Source organism: Camelina sativa, chromosome 5 (assembly GCF_000633955.1).
Source record: "Camelina sativa cultivar DH55 chromosome 5, Cs, whole genome shotgun sequence".
NCBI classification, from domain to species: Eukaryota; Viridiplantae; Streptophyta; class Magnoliopsida; order Brassicales; family Brassicaceae; genus Camelina; species Camelina sativa.
Genome location: NC_025689.1, coordinates 2,159,144 through 2,173,837, shown reverse-complemented (window position 1 = coordinate 2,173,837; position 14,694 = coordinate 2,159,144). Strand labels below are relative to the sequence as shown.

Below are 14,694 nucleotides of genomic sequence, written 5' to 3'. Positions count from 1 at the left end.
TTTTGCTATGCTCGATTCTTTGTTTTTATTTTTTATTTTCTAACAAGGATTAATTATGTTATTAAAAAAACATGATTTTGTTTATATGACTCTAAAAAACAATTGCTATTTTTTTAGTTTAAAACGAGATTTTACGTTTTTCTACAAAAACAAAAAAAGTTTGTGATTAAGCATTTTTTAGCCAAACATAAATTCAGTTTTGTTTTGTTTAGCAAAAAAAAAAAAATGTAATTATTCATTTTCGTCTGCTTCATTAACCAAACAAGAGGACACTTATGGTTGGACAACGTCGAATTTCTGATTCCTCTATTATCCTTTGCCAATACTCCACTCAATTTTATTGATTTTGATGTTATGTTTGGTTTATTGTTTTTAATAGTAAAAGAAGAAGCAAAACATAATGCAAAATAAAAGCAAAATACAAGCATAACCTAAGCAAAATACAAGCAAAATACAAAAACATGTTCGTTTCTCACATATATGTCTCCTTGATTCTCACATACTTAAAAATCTTTGTTTTCTCTCTCTCTTTTCAACCCTAGTGCATTATCAGTCCATCTAGATCTCTTTTCTTTATCTTTCTTTCATTTCGTTTCTCTCTTTCTCTCACATAACATGTTTAAATTTCTGAAAACATTGTTCTCCAAAGAAAAAAGAAGAACAGCACTCCGATCGAGGATGCGGTAACTAAGATAAACACTAAAAAAAAGGGTGTATTACATCAATTAAATTATGTCATAATAAATGATACTAATTTAAATTACTTATTGACATTGATCATTAATATTAATATTAATTTCTTTGACATCAATTCATCAAAATTGATGCAAATTTATATTAATTTGTATCACTTTCAAAATATTGATACAAATATTCCCATCACTTAAATAATCGATGTATTAACTAATTTTTACTAACATCACTTAAAATATATATTTAAAAATTACATTAAAAAAATGCTAATATAATTTGTATAAATTACGCCAAAGTTAATTATGCGATTTAGTTTGGATTGTTAAAACTGATGTATTTTTTACCTTAATTTGCCTCATTTAAAATGTTTGAGACTAATATAACCAATTTTATCTTTATTAAAATAATTAAAATATTAAAATAGTAATGTTTGCATCGATTTTCAGTAAATGATAGGATTTTTATTGGGCGGTAGTAAATTTTTATTGGGCGAGAGATTTTTAGCAAACAAATAATTGTTATTTAAGTTTCCTTAGTTAACCGAAATTTATGGCAAGAAAAAAATCTTTTTGATCTATATCTAGCAGTTACAATATCTTCTAATTTAATATTTTTGTTACAATATCTAGCAGTTACAGTATCTCCTAATTAATAAAACCTACTACGAAAACCAAACCTTATAATTAAAAAACTTCTCCTCATCTTCTATGTCAGTCATATACTTATGTGAAATCAGATTTCTTTGTGAGTCCAGCTTTCTCTGAATAAACTCCATCTTTCCGGTGAGGATGTTGAACCTCTTGGTTAAAGAACACTCCTGTCGGCATCTCAAAGATTTTTTTTAAATGTGATGATGACGTAGTATTCTTCTACTTGTGTCTTACGGAGGAGACATGTGCTTCTGGCGAAGATTGGGAGTGAATCCAACTGGACTTTCTTTCTTTCACGGCAGTCGCCGGTGCAGCACACGAGAAATCTGTTTTCTCGGATGGCTGTTTTGATGAGGGAGAGTGATTAGGGACGGCAGTGGCTTGTTGAGAAGAGGTGGAGTTTCTTGACCGCGGAAGCAGTGGTTCTTATGACGGGGCTTAAGATGTTGGCCGCTTGAGTTTTCATAATCTCTTTTATTATCCTACTAGGATGTCGGCGCGACCGCACAGGAAAGTAAAAACTTGAAATGATTAATATTGTTAATTTTACATTTCGAGTAAAAAACGGAACAAAATATTTGTTGGATCAAAACATTGCAACTTTATATAAGTAAAGAGTAACAAAAACAAAAAAGTGTGAAATAAAAAGGTGTAAAAAATAATAGATGTGATCTTTGAAATATTGAGGTACAACAAAGAGGTGTAAACATAGAGGTATGAAATAAAAAGGTGAAAAAATAAATAGATTTGATTTTTGAAACATGGAGGTACAACAAAGAGATGCAAAACTTAAGAGGTGTGAATTTTGAAAGATGGGGACACGACGAAAATACATGATTAATAATATGCAACTGTTAGGATCATTAATAATTTTAAACCGTTAATTAGAAAAGTGGAACTAATCTCATCCATTGGATTAAAGTTGACACAAAAAATGGGTTTACTATTATATCTTTTAAAATTAAAAAAAACACTTCAATAAAACAATTCTTTAGTTTTACTTATTAACTTGTAAATTTTGAAAATACTCAGTAAATAATTTTTCAAAACTTGTTTATGTTGTCCAGAGAAAGTTTCTATATAATAAACAAAGAGGTGTAAGACATAGAGGTGTGAAATAAAAAGGTGTAAAAATAAATAGATGTGATTTTTGAAACATGGAGGTACAACAAAGAGATGCAAAAATTAAGAGGTGTGATTTTTGAAATATGGGGGTACGACGAAAAGACAAGATTAATAATTTGCAACTGATGGGATCATTAATAATTTTAAACCGTTAGAGGGAAAAGTGGAACTAATCTCATCCGTTGGATTAAAGTTCACACAAAAAAATAGGTTTGCTATTATATATTTAGAAAACACTTCAATAAAACAATTCTTTAGTTTTATTTATTAACTTGTAAGTTTTGAAAATACTCAGAAAGCAATTTTTCGAAACTTGTTTATGTTGTCCAGAAAAGTTTGTATATAATAAACAAAGAGGTGTAAGACATAGATGTGTAAAATAAAAAGGTGTAAATATTAATAGATGTGATATTGAAACATGGAGGTACAACAAAGAGGTGTAAACATAGATGTGTAAAATAAAAAGTATGTAAAAATAGATAGATGTGATTTTTGAAACATGGAGGTACAACAAAGAGATGCAAAAATTAAGAGGTGTGATTTTTGAAAGATGGGGGTACGACGAAAAGACACGATTAATAATTTGCAATTGTTGGGATCATTAATAATTTTAAACCGTTAGATGGAAAATTGGAATTAATCTCATCCGTTGGATTAAAGTTGACGCAAAAAGTGGGTTTGCTATTATATTTTTTAAAAAACACTTCAATAAAACAATTCTTTAGTTTTATTTATTAACTTGTAAGTTTTGAAAATACTTAGAAAACAATTTTTCGAAACATGTTTATGTTGTCCAGAAAAGTTTATATATAATAAACAAAGAGGTGTAAGACATAGAGGTGTGCAATAAAAAGGTGTAAAAATTAAAGGATGTGATCTTTGAAACATGGAGGTACAACCAAGAGATGTAAACATAGAGGTATGAGATAAAAAAAAGTGTAAAAATAAATAGATGTGATTTTTGAAACATGGAGGTACAACAAAGAGATGCAAAACTTAAGATGTGTGATTTTTGAAAGATGGAGGCACGACGAAAATACACGATTAATAATTTGCAACTGTTGGGATCATTAATAATTTTAAACCCCTAGATGGAAAAATGTGTGCGGTTTTCACTAGATTGAAGTTTATATCCGTATCCACCAAAAATTAGGAATTGATTTCCCACTTATGTCTATGAATCGGTACCATCATGTTCTTCAATCAACAACAGCGAAAACGAAGTCAATGTGGTGAAACATGTGATAATAATATCTCACCTTTTGATGTTTTCTTCTTTGGGTTAAACACTAATTTTAGAAATTACTTGCATTTTATTTTTTTTTGCAGATTCCAGATCACTCTAAAAGTGACTGTTTTACATTATGTTTTAAAAAAATTGTATATACAGATTAATTAGATAGTCATCAAAAACTAAATAAGTTACCTTTAGTAGATCTTTTCTTTCTAACTTGACTTGTCATTTGGTCGTGCTTATGCTTTCTAGAATTTGATTTTGTGTTGTCACAAGTATGTCTGACTTTTTCTTCGACACTCACTATTTCCCTACTCATTTGTAATATTTCTATATATTATCAAAATGTTTGATACCAAGAAAGTATTAGAAATTAAAATTCAATTAAAATTTTAAAAGCTTTATTTACAAAAGAATAGAAACTAACCTGGATCATTTATATCTAATGGACATCCTACAGATTTTTTTTTTTTTTTTTTTTACATTTATACCATGTTTGTTAAAAACATAAATAGGTTAAATAATAGAACATATATAAATTTATAATTATACCATGTTTGTTAAAAAGTTTTGGCTTAGCATCACTGCATATCATCGTGCCTCTCGTATCTTGGTTTTGGTTTTTCCAGAAAGTCAAAAAAAAATCTGCAAATTGAGAATTAGAAACATTAGCCATGCAAAAAAATATAGCACGCGTATTTATTCAACGGATCAAAAACATGAAAACCGGAAAGGCTAAAAATATTGAAGAGTATAAAAGTTTACAAAAATAAGATTAATGTATGAACTTAGTAGTGTCGACTAACAATAATAATAATCTAACCGAAGAAGCACTACAGGTCAGCGAAAATATTAAATTACCTTGAATTAGAGATTGATACTTGTTAGTTAAAAAACACTTCAATTAAACAATCTTTTAGTACTCAGAAAACAATTTTTTGAAACTTATGTTGTCCAAAAAGTTAATATATAATAAACAAAGAGGTATAAGACATAGAGGTGTGAAATAAAAAGGTGTCAAAATTAATAGATGAGAAACATGTAGATACAACAAAGAGGTGTAAGACATAGATGTATGAAATAAAAAGGTATTAAAATTAAGAGGTGTGATTTTTGAAAGATGGGGGTGTAATGAAAAGACATGAATAATAGGTTCAACAAAGAGGTGTAAGACATAGAGGTACAACAAAGAGGTGTAACACATAGAGGTGTGAAATTAAAAGGTGTAAAAATTAATGGATGTGATTTTTAAAACCAGGAGGTACAACAAAGAGATGCAAAGACTAAGAGGTGTGATTTAAAAGGTGTAAACATAAATGGATGTGATTTTTGAAATCAGGAGGTACAACAAAGAGATGCAAAGACTAAGAGGTGTGATTTTTGAAAGATGGGGGTGCGACGAAAAGACACGATTAATAATTTTAAACCGTTGGATTAAAACTGGAACCAATCTCATCCGTTGGATTAAAAGTTGACACAAAAAATGGGTTTGCTATTATATATAGACACCATTTTGTTTCACACCTTTTTGTTTCACACCTCTTTGTTTTCACACTCTTTGTTTTTATATATATAATAGCAAACCCACTTTTTGCGTCATCTTTAATCTAACGGCTGAGATTGGTTCTATTATTTCATATTGAAACTTATTAATGATCCCAACAGTTATAAGTTTTTTATTTAATAATGAGTGAAACTGTATCAAAGAAAAATTAAAATTAAAATATGTCCACACCTTTTAAAAACAAAATAAAATAAATTTTAAATATTAAAATAGTTTTTACCAAAATTACGATAAGTAGACGCAATTGTAAACTCTATTGTTTTATTAAATTTTTGTATTGCTATAATAAATTCTAAAATTTTAGTTAGTTTATAGAATAACTTTGAATATTAGATATTAATATCCAAATTATTTAGATTCAACATAAAACAGAAAATATGTTTCGACGAATAATGATTTGTTAGTTATTGATGAAGAGACAAATAAATAGAAAGTTCAAAAGACATGACTATTTAAATAAACACATCTATTAGAATGAAAAGTTGTGATGCAAAAATATGAATAAATTATAGTGAAAAGTCGCAACTCTACAATGAACAGATACAACTATTTGAGTTTAAAAAAAACAAATAAATTTTTTTACAAAAAAATATTACGAAAAGTCCGAAATGTTGTTTCGCATTTATTTAGATTGTTATTATTATTTTTAAATATTAAACTATTTTTTAACGAAAATTTATGATAAATAGATGCAACTACAAATTGTATAGTAAGTTGTATTAAAATTCTCTGTTGCTATAATCATTTTTAAAATTTTAGTTAGATTATAGAATAACGTTGAATATGTGATATTAAAATTCAATTATTTAGATTCAACATAAAATAGAAAATTTGTTTCATCGGACTTAATAGTTACTAATGAAAAGACAAATATAAAGAGAGTTCAAAAAACATGATTATTTAAATAGACACACTTATTAGAACGTAAAGTTGTGATGAAAAAATAAATAAAATATAGTGAAAAGACACAACTCTATAATGAACAGAGGGAATATAACAATTTGAATTTTTTTTTGAAAAAATCAAATAAAAACAAAAATTTTACGAAAATGTACTACGAAAAATCACAACTGTTATGTCTGCACTTGATTATATAAACTGCTTTTAAATAGAAGGCATCTTTATTACCATATTGACAATTCAAATTCAAAAACTCATTATATAATCCATCTAACTTTTCTTTACTTCAGTTTTCATTTTTCTGTTTTCTCTAATTTTATTTCTTTCTTCTTTCTTTATTTGTTTTCATCATTTGTTTGCTTGTTTCTCTTTACTTCAATCTCCGTTTTTCTTTTTTCTCTAATTTTATTTCTTTATTCTTTCTTTATTTGTTTTCATCATCTGTTTGCATGTTTCTCTTTACTTCAGTCTCCATTTTTTCTGTTTTCTCTAGTTTTATTTCTTTCTTCTTACTTTATTTGTTTTTATCATCTGTTTGCTTGTTTCTCTTTACTTTAGTCTCCTTTTTTCTGTTTTCTCCAATTTTATTTCTTTCTTCTTTCTTTATTTGTTTTCATCATCTGTTTACTTGTTTCTCTTTACTTCAGTCTCCATTTTTTTTTTCTCTAATTCTATTTCTTTCTTCTTTCTTTATTTGTTTTCATCATCTCTTTGCTTGTTTCTTTTTACTTCAGTCTCCATTTTTCTGTTTTCTCTAGTTTTATTTCTTTCTTATTTCTTTACTTATTTTCATCATCTGTTTGCTTATTTCTCTTTACTTCACTCTCCATTTTTCTACTTTCCATAATTTTATTTCTTTCTTCTTTCTTTATTTGTTTTCATCATATGTTTGGTTGTTTCTCTTTACTTTAGTCATCCATTTTTCTGCTTTCCATAATTTTATTTCTTTCTTCTTTCGTTATTTGTTTTCATCATCTGTTTACTTGTTTCTCTTTAATTCAGTCTTCATTTTTCTGCTTTCCATAATTTTATTTCTTTCTTCTTTCTTTATTTGTTTTCATCATCTGTTTGGGTTTTTCTCTTTACTTTAGTCTCCATTTTTCTGCTTTCTATAATTTTATTTCTTTCTTCTTTCTTTATTTGTTTTTATCATCTGTTTACTTGTTTCTCTTTAGTTCAATCTCCATTTTTCCGTTTTCTCTAATTTTATTTATTTATTCTTTCTTTATTTGTTTTCATCATATGTTTGCTTGTTTCTCTTTAATTCAGTCACCATTTTTCTTTTTTTCTCTAATTTTATTTCTTTCTTCCTTCTTTATTTGTTTTCATCATCTGTTTGCTTGTGCCTCTTTACTTCAGTCTCCATTTTTCTGCTTTCTCTAATTTTATTTATTTCTTCTTTCTTTATTTGTTTTCATCATCTCTTTGCTTGTTTCTCTTTACTTCAGTCTCCATTTTTCTGTTTTCTCTAATTTTCTTTCTTTCTTCTTTCTTTATTGGTTTTCATCATCTGTTTGTTTGTTTCTCTTTACTTCAGTCTCCATTTTTTCTGTTTTCTCTAATTTTATTTCTTTTTTCTTTCTTTATTTGTTTTCATCATCTGTTTACTTGTTTCTCTTTACTTCAGTCTCCATTTTTTTTTTCTCTAATTTTATTTCTTTCTTCTTTCTTTATTTGTTTTCATCATCTGTTTGCTTGTTTCTCTTTACTTCAGTCACTATTTTTCTTTTTTCTCTAATTTTATTTCTTTCTTCTTTCTTTATTTGTTTTCATCATCTATTTGCTTGTTTCTCTTTACTTCAGTCTCCATTTTTCTTTTTCCTCTAATTTTAGTTTTTACCTTTACTTGTTTTTATCATCTGTTTGCTTGTTCTTCTTTACTTCAGTCTCCATTTTTCTTTTTTTCTCTAATTTTATTTCTTTCTTCTTTCTTTATTTATTTCCATCTTCTTTTTAATTGTTTCTCTTTACTTCAGTCTCCATTTTTCTTTTTTCTTTAATTTTATATCTTTCTTCTTTCTTCATTTGTTTTCATCATCTCTTTGCTTGTTTCTCTTTACTTCAGTCCCCATTTTTCTTTTTTTCTCTAATTTTATTTTTTTCTTTATTTGTTTTCATCATCTGTTTGCTTGTTCCTCTTTACTTCAGTCTCCATTTTTTTTTCTCTAATTTTTTTTCTTTCTTCTTTCTTTCTTTATTTCCATCTTCTGTTTGATTGTTTCTCTTTACTTCAGTCCCCATTTTTCTTTTTTCTTTTTTCTCTAATTTTATTTATTTCTTCTTTCATTATTTATTTTCATCATCTGTTTGCTTGTTTTTCTTTACTTCAGTTTCCATTTTTCTGTTTTCTCTAATTTTATTTCTTTCTTCTTTCTATATTTGTTTTCATCATCTGTTTGCTTGTTTCTTTTTACTTCAATCTCCGTTTTTCTTTTTTCTCTAATTTTATTTTTTTCTTCCTTCTTTATTTGTTTTCATTATCTGTTTGCTTGTGCCTCTTTACTTCAGTCTCCATTTTTCTGCTTTCTCTAATTTTATTTCCTTCTTCTTTCTTTATTTGTTTTCATCATCTCTTTGCTTGTTTCTCTTTACTTCAGTCTCCCTTTTTCTGTTTTCTCTAGTTTTATTTCTTTCTTCTTTCTTTATTGGTTTTTATAATCTGTTTGCTTGTTTCTCTTTACTTCAATCTCTAATTTTTCTGTTTTCTCTAATTTTATTTCTTTCTTCTTTCTTTATTTGTTTTCATCATCTGTTTGCTTGTTCCTCTTTACTCCAGTCTCCATTTTTCTTTTTTCTCTAATTTTATTTCTTTCTTCTTTCTTTATTTGTTTTCATCATCTGTTTGCTTGTTCCTCTTTACTCCAGTCTCCATTTTTCTTTTTTCTCTAATTTTATTTCTTTCTTCTTTCTTTATTTATTTTCATCTTCTTTTTTATTGTTTCTCTTTACTTCAGTCTCCATTTTTCTTTTTTCTTTAATTTTATTTCTTTCTTCTTTCTTTATTTGTTTTCATCATCTCTTTGCTTGTTTCTCTTTACTTCAGTCCTCATTTTTCTTTTTTTCTCTAATTTTATTTTTTTCTTTATCTATTTTCATCATCTGTTTTCTTGTTCCTCTTTACTTCAGTCTCCATTTTTCTTTTTTTCTCTAATTTTATTTCTTTCTTCTTTCTTTATTTATTTCCATCTTTTGTTTGATTGTTTCTCTTTACTTCAGTCTCCATTTTTCTTTTTTTCTCTAATTTTATTTCTTTCTTCTTTCTTTATTTGTTTTCATCATCTCTTTGCTTGTTTCTCTTTACTTCAGTCCCCATTTTTCTTTTCTTTTTTTTCTAATTTTATTTATTTCTTCTCTCATTATTTGCTTTCATCATCTGTTTGCTTTTTTTTTTTACTTCAGTCTCCATTTTTCTGTTTTCTCTAATTTTATTTCTTTCTTCTTTCTTTATTTGTTTTCATCATCTGTTTGCTTGTTTCTTTTTACTTCAATCTCCGTTTTTTTTTCTCTAATTTTATTTCTTTCTTCTTACTTTATTTGTTTTCATCATCTGTTTGCTTGTTCCTCTTTACTTCAGTCTCCATTTTTCTGCTTTCTCTAATTTTATTTCTTTCTTATTTCTTTATTTGTTTCATCATCTGTTTGCTTGTTTTTCTTTACTTCAGTCTCCATTTTTCTATTTAATCTAATTTTATTTCTTTCATCTTTTTTTATTTGTTTTTATCATCTGTTTGTTTGTTTCTCTTTACTTCAGTCTCCATTTTTTTTTCTCTAATTTTTTTTTCTTCTTTCTTTCTTTGTTTTCATCATCTGTTTACTTGTTTCTCTTTACTTCAGTCTCCATTTTTTTTTCTCTAATTTTTTTTTCTTCTTTCTTTATTTGTTTTCATCATCTGTTTACTTGTTTCTCTTTACTTCAGTCTCCATTTTTCTGCTTTCCATAATTTTATTTCTTTCTTCTTTCTTTATTTGTTTTCATCATCTATTTACTTGTTTCTCTTTACTTCATTCTCCATTTTTCTGCTTTCTATAATTTTATTTCTTTCTTCTTTTTTTTATTTGTTTTCATCATCTGTTTGCTTGTTTCTCTATACTCGAGTCTCCATTTTTTTTTCTCTAATTTTAGTTTTTTCTTCTTTCTTTATTTGTTTTCATCATCTGTTTACTTGTTTCTCTTTACTTCAGTCTCTATTTTTCTGCTTTCCATAATTTTATTTCTTTCTTCTTTCTTTATTTGTTTTCATCATCTGTTTGGTTGTTTCTCTTTACTCTAGTCTCCATTTTTCTGCTTTCCATAATTTTATTTCTCTCTTCTTTCTTTATTTGTTTTCATCATCTCTTTACTTGTTTCTCTTTGCTTCAGTCTCCATTTTTCTGTTTTCTCTAATTTTATTTCTTTCTTCTTTCTTTATTTGTTTTCATTATCTGTTTGCTTGTTTCTCTTTACTTCAATCTCCGTTTTTCTTTTTTCTCTAATTTTATTTCTTTCTTCTTTCTTTATTTGTTTTCATTATCTGTTTGCTTGTTTCTCTTTACTTCAATCTCCGTTTTTCTTTTTTCTCTAATTTTATTTCTTTCTTCTTTCTTTATTTGTTTTCATCATCTCTTTTCTTGTTTCTCTTTACTTCAGTTTCCATTTTTTCTGTTTTCTCTTATTTTATTTGTTTTTTCTTTCTTTATTTGTTTTCATCATCTCTTTGCTTATTTCTCTTTACTTCAGTCTCCATTTTTTCTGTTTTCTCTAATTTTATTTCTTTCTTCTTTCTTTATTTGTTTTCATCATATGTTTACTTGTTTCTCTTTACTTCAGTCTCCATTTTTCTGTTTTCTCTAATTTCATTTCTTTCTTCTTTCTTTAATTGTTTTCATCATCTGTTTGCTTGTTTCTCTTTATTAAATTACCTTGAATTAGAGATTGATGCTTGTTAGTTAAAAAACACTTCAATTAAACAATCTTTTAGTACTCAGAAAACAATTTTTGAAACTTATGTTGTCCAAAAAGTTAATATATAATAAACAAAGAGGTGCAAGACATAGATGTGTGAAATAAAAAAGTGTCAAAATTAATAGATGAGAAACATGTCGATACAACAAAGAGGTGTAAGACATAGAGGTATGAAATAAAAATGTGTTAAAATTAAGAGGTGTGATTTTTGAAAGATGGGGTGTAATGAAAAGACATGAAGAATAGGTACAACAAAGAGGTGTAACACATAGAGGTACAACAAAGAGGTGTAACACATAGAAGTGTGAAATTAAAAGGTGTAAAAATTAATGGATGTGATTTTTGAAACCAGGAGGTACAACAAAGAGATGCAAAGAATAAGAAGTGTGATTTAAAAGGTGTAAAAATAAATGGATGTGATTTTTGAAATCAGAAGGTACAACAAAGAGATGCAAAGATTAAGAGGTGTGATTTTTGAAAGATGGAGGTGCGACGAAAAGACACAATTAATAATTTTAATCCGTTGGATTAAAATTGGAACTAATCTCATCAGTTGGATTAAATGTTGACACAAAAAAGTGAGTTTGCTATTATATATAGATTCTCTATTTTTTTTTATTAAGTAATTTTGTTGTTTTGGTCAGCTATTATAATTTTAATTATTATTCTCGTAATTGTACGTTTGTACCACAATTTTTTCAGTTATTTGATTTTTAGTTTTAATTATTTTTGTAAATGACTCAATTGTCAAAATTATTAAAATTTAAATTAATTTTAACATCAATTTATGTAAATAAAATAATTATTAAAATCAAATAATCAAACCGATAGAAATATATAAAATCAAATAATTATTGAAATTAGTTTTAATATCAGTTATCTATAACTGATAAAAATATTTAATATCACTTATTATAACCGTAGCAAATGTTCACGTCATTTATATTAATTGATGCAAAATTTAGATCACTTTTTGTAAGTGATGCATGTTAAAATCATTTAGAAAATCGATGTAAATATTTTGTATATTAACATCAGTTTGAAAAAATTGATACAAATTATTTGCATCAACAAGATGTAAATTATTTGTTAAAGTGATGCAAATTATTTTTAAATCATTTAAATCTGATACAAATATTTAAAATAAATGATGTTAACCAATCTTTTTTTTTGGAGTGTGACTATCAACTGCCAAAAGTCTTTGCTATGTAAATATAAAAATTCACTAGAATTAGTAACAATATATAGGGACTCCTAGATTTTGTCATTTATATATTTCCTTTTAAATCACAAGACATGAAGCACACAATTGACAAAAGCAAATAGTATTAGGAAGAAATGGGACTATTTGGTCGGAACGCAATTCAAGGATACACTCTGCCAAATATTGCAATGGAGATAAGCTCAAAAAAGGAAATTCAACTTCTTATGCGCAGAAGGCTTATTGGACTCGAGAAAGAAGAAAGCCGCCGCCCTACATCATATCATCACCAACTTTACTAGACCAGACCTTTTGTAAACGCTGCTATGCTCATCCTATGTAACGGTGACTCTTTCAAATTTATAAACCGGTATCTATTTTTTTTTTTAAATGGGACTATTTTATTACTTAAAGAGTTTAGATCTAGAAAGATAGATGGAACTACACATTGTTCCATATATATTAACGCTCTTTTATAAGATAAACCCAACAGCAACTTGAACTAGGCTACTGTTGAACGCTAACAAAAGGCTTTGCTCGGTCAATTGTTTTCACGTTTAACCACCGTGTTGGACCATGCAGTGGGAATCACGTAGATACCAATCGATGACAGAAGGTAATCACGGTGAGACCCAAAGAAACCACCAAACTCAAGTCACATATTCAACTTGATTCAGTCTTACCTGCGTTTAATTTCATCAGAGAGTGATCTTCACAGAAGCTTTCTTAAAGAGAAAATGGCTTTTTTACTGACACAAAACTTACAGATAGAAAGTTGTGTCCCTCTGAGTTACCATACTTTCGAGACAGGACTAGAGCTCCATTCTCCAAGTAGCCGAATTGAACAGATGTTATATGTTGACTGTTGAAAGAAACGTATATATGAGAGACCATGGTGTGTCCCTTCTCGTTCCATCGAACATCATTGCATGAAGCTCTTCCCACTGGTCCTGCTTTTATCATCTCTGTATCATAAGCAGTTGAAAAGAACAGTGATTTTAAAGAGAGATGAAGAAAGATAGAGTAAGGACGACTACATATATAAGAGAGTCTCCCTATCTAAGTCCGCCTCCCCAAGAGTTGACTTTTCTTTATGGTGTTCCTCGGGAGCAAGCAAACTACACAGGTCCAGGTACGTTGAAGAATAACCTTGAGAATTTGTGCATAACTAAGAAGACTCTTCGTTTGACCAAAGAGGCAAAGACCGTTTCCCCATTTTTCTAAGCATTTTGCTTTTATTATTCTTCACTAAACCTTTTGATCTAATTAAGGATATACACATACTAAATGTGAAAGATCACCAACGATATACTTCTTCCGTTTCACAAAGAGTGTCATTCTCACACTTTTCACACAAATTAAAAAAACATTGAATATACATATATGTCATTATTTAATAAGTTTTTAATAGATTATTTTAGTTATAATTAAGGGTACAACTAGGAAATCTAAGGTAAAATATGTATTGGAAATATAAAATAATGCATTGTTATTGTAAAGTGACATTTTTGTGAAACAAAAAATAATCTCCAGAATGACACTCTTTATGAAACGGAGAGAGTACATAAAAAGATCTCCTTATTTTACAAGGAGGTCAATGGAGAGGTTCACCCCTAGTATGGAGAGGTTCACCCCTAGTATGGCAGGGGTGAACCTCACCATTGACCTCCTTGTAAAATAAGAAAATAAAATCTGTATATATTATTATAAAATTAAAAACTTAAACCACTCTTTTATAAACCTAAACCGACATATAATTTCCTTCTAATTGTAAAATCTAAATCCTAACCATCTCATTTGTAAACCAAAATTGACATATAATTTCGTTTCTAATTATAAAATCTAAACCCTAACCATCTCATTTGTAAACCCAAACTGACATATAATTTCGTTCTAATTGTAAAATCTAAACCCTAACCACCTCATTTGTAAACCCAACCGATATACAATTTCGTTTTAATTATAAAATCTAAACCCTATAAAAATTATTTGTAAACCCAAACCGACATATAATTTCGTTTTAATTGTAAAATCTAAACCCTAAACAATTTATTTGTAAACCCATATCGACACATAATTTTGTTCTAATTGTAAAATCTAAACCAAGCCAATATTTAACTTTCCTTAATTAAAAGTATACAGAATTTGTTTCCTTAATTGGTTTTATTTTTAATTTAATTTTAATTTATTTTAAAAATGAGATAATGTATATAAGATTTTGATTAGTTGAAAAGGAGTATGTGAACAAATACGTTCACCTCTAGAGGTAAACCTAAGTATTTTTCATCACGAAATACTCCCTCTCTTTTTATTTTCTCTTTTTTATATCACCAAAAGATATTGAAGCAAAATCAATTTCTGTCTTAAAGGAACATGATAATAGAT

The 14,694-nt window shown here is 27.4% G+C and overlaps 1 pseudogene; it reads right to left on the bottom strand.

The window, feature by feature from the left end:
• On the bottom strand, positions 1,416 to 1,809 carry LOC109132801 (annotated as a pseudogene).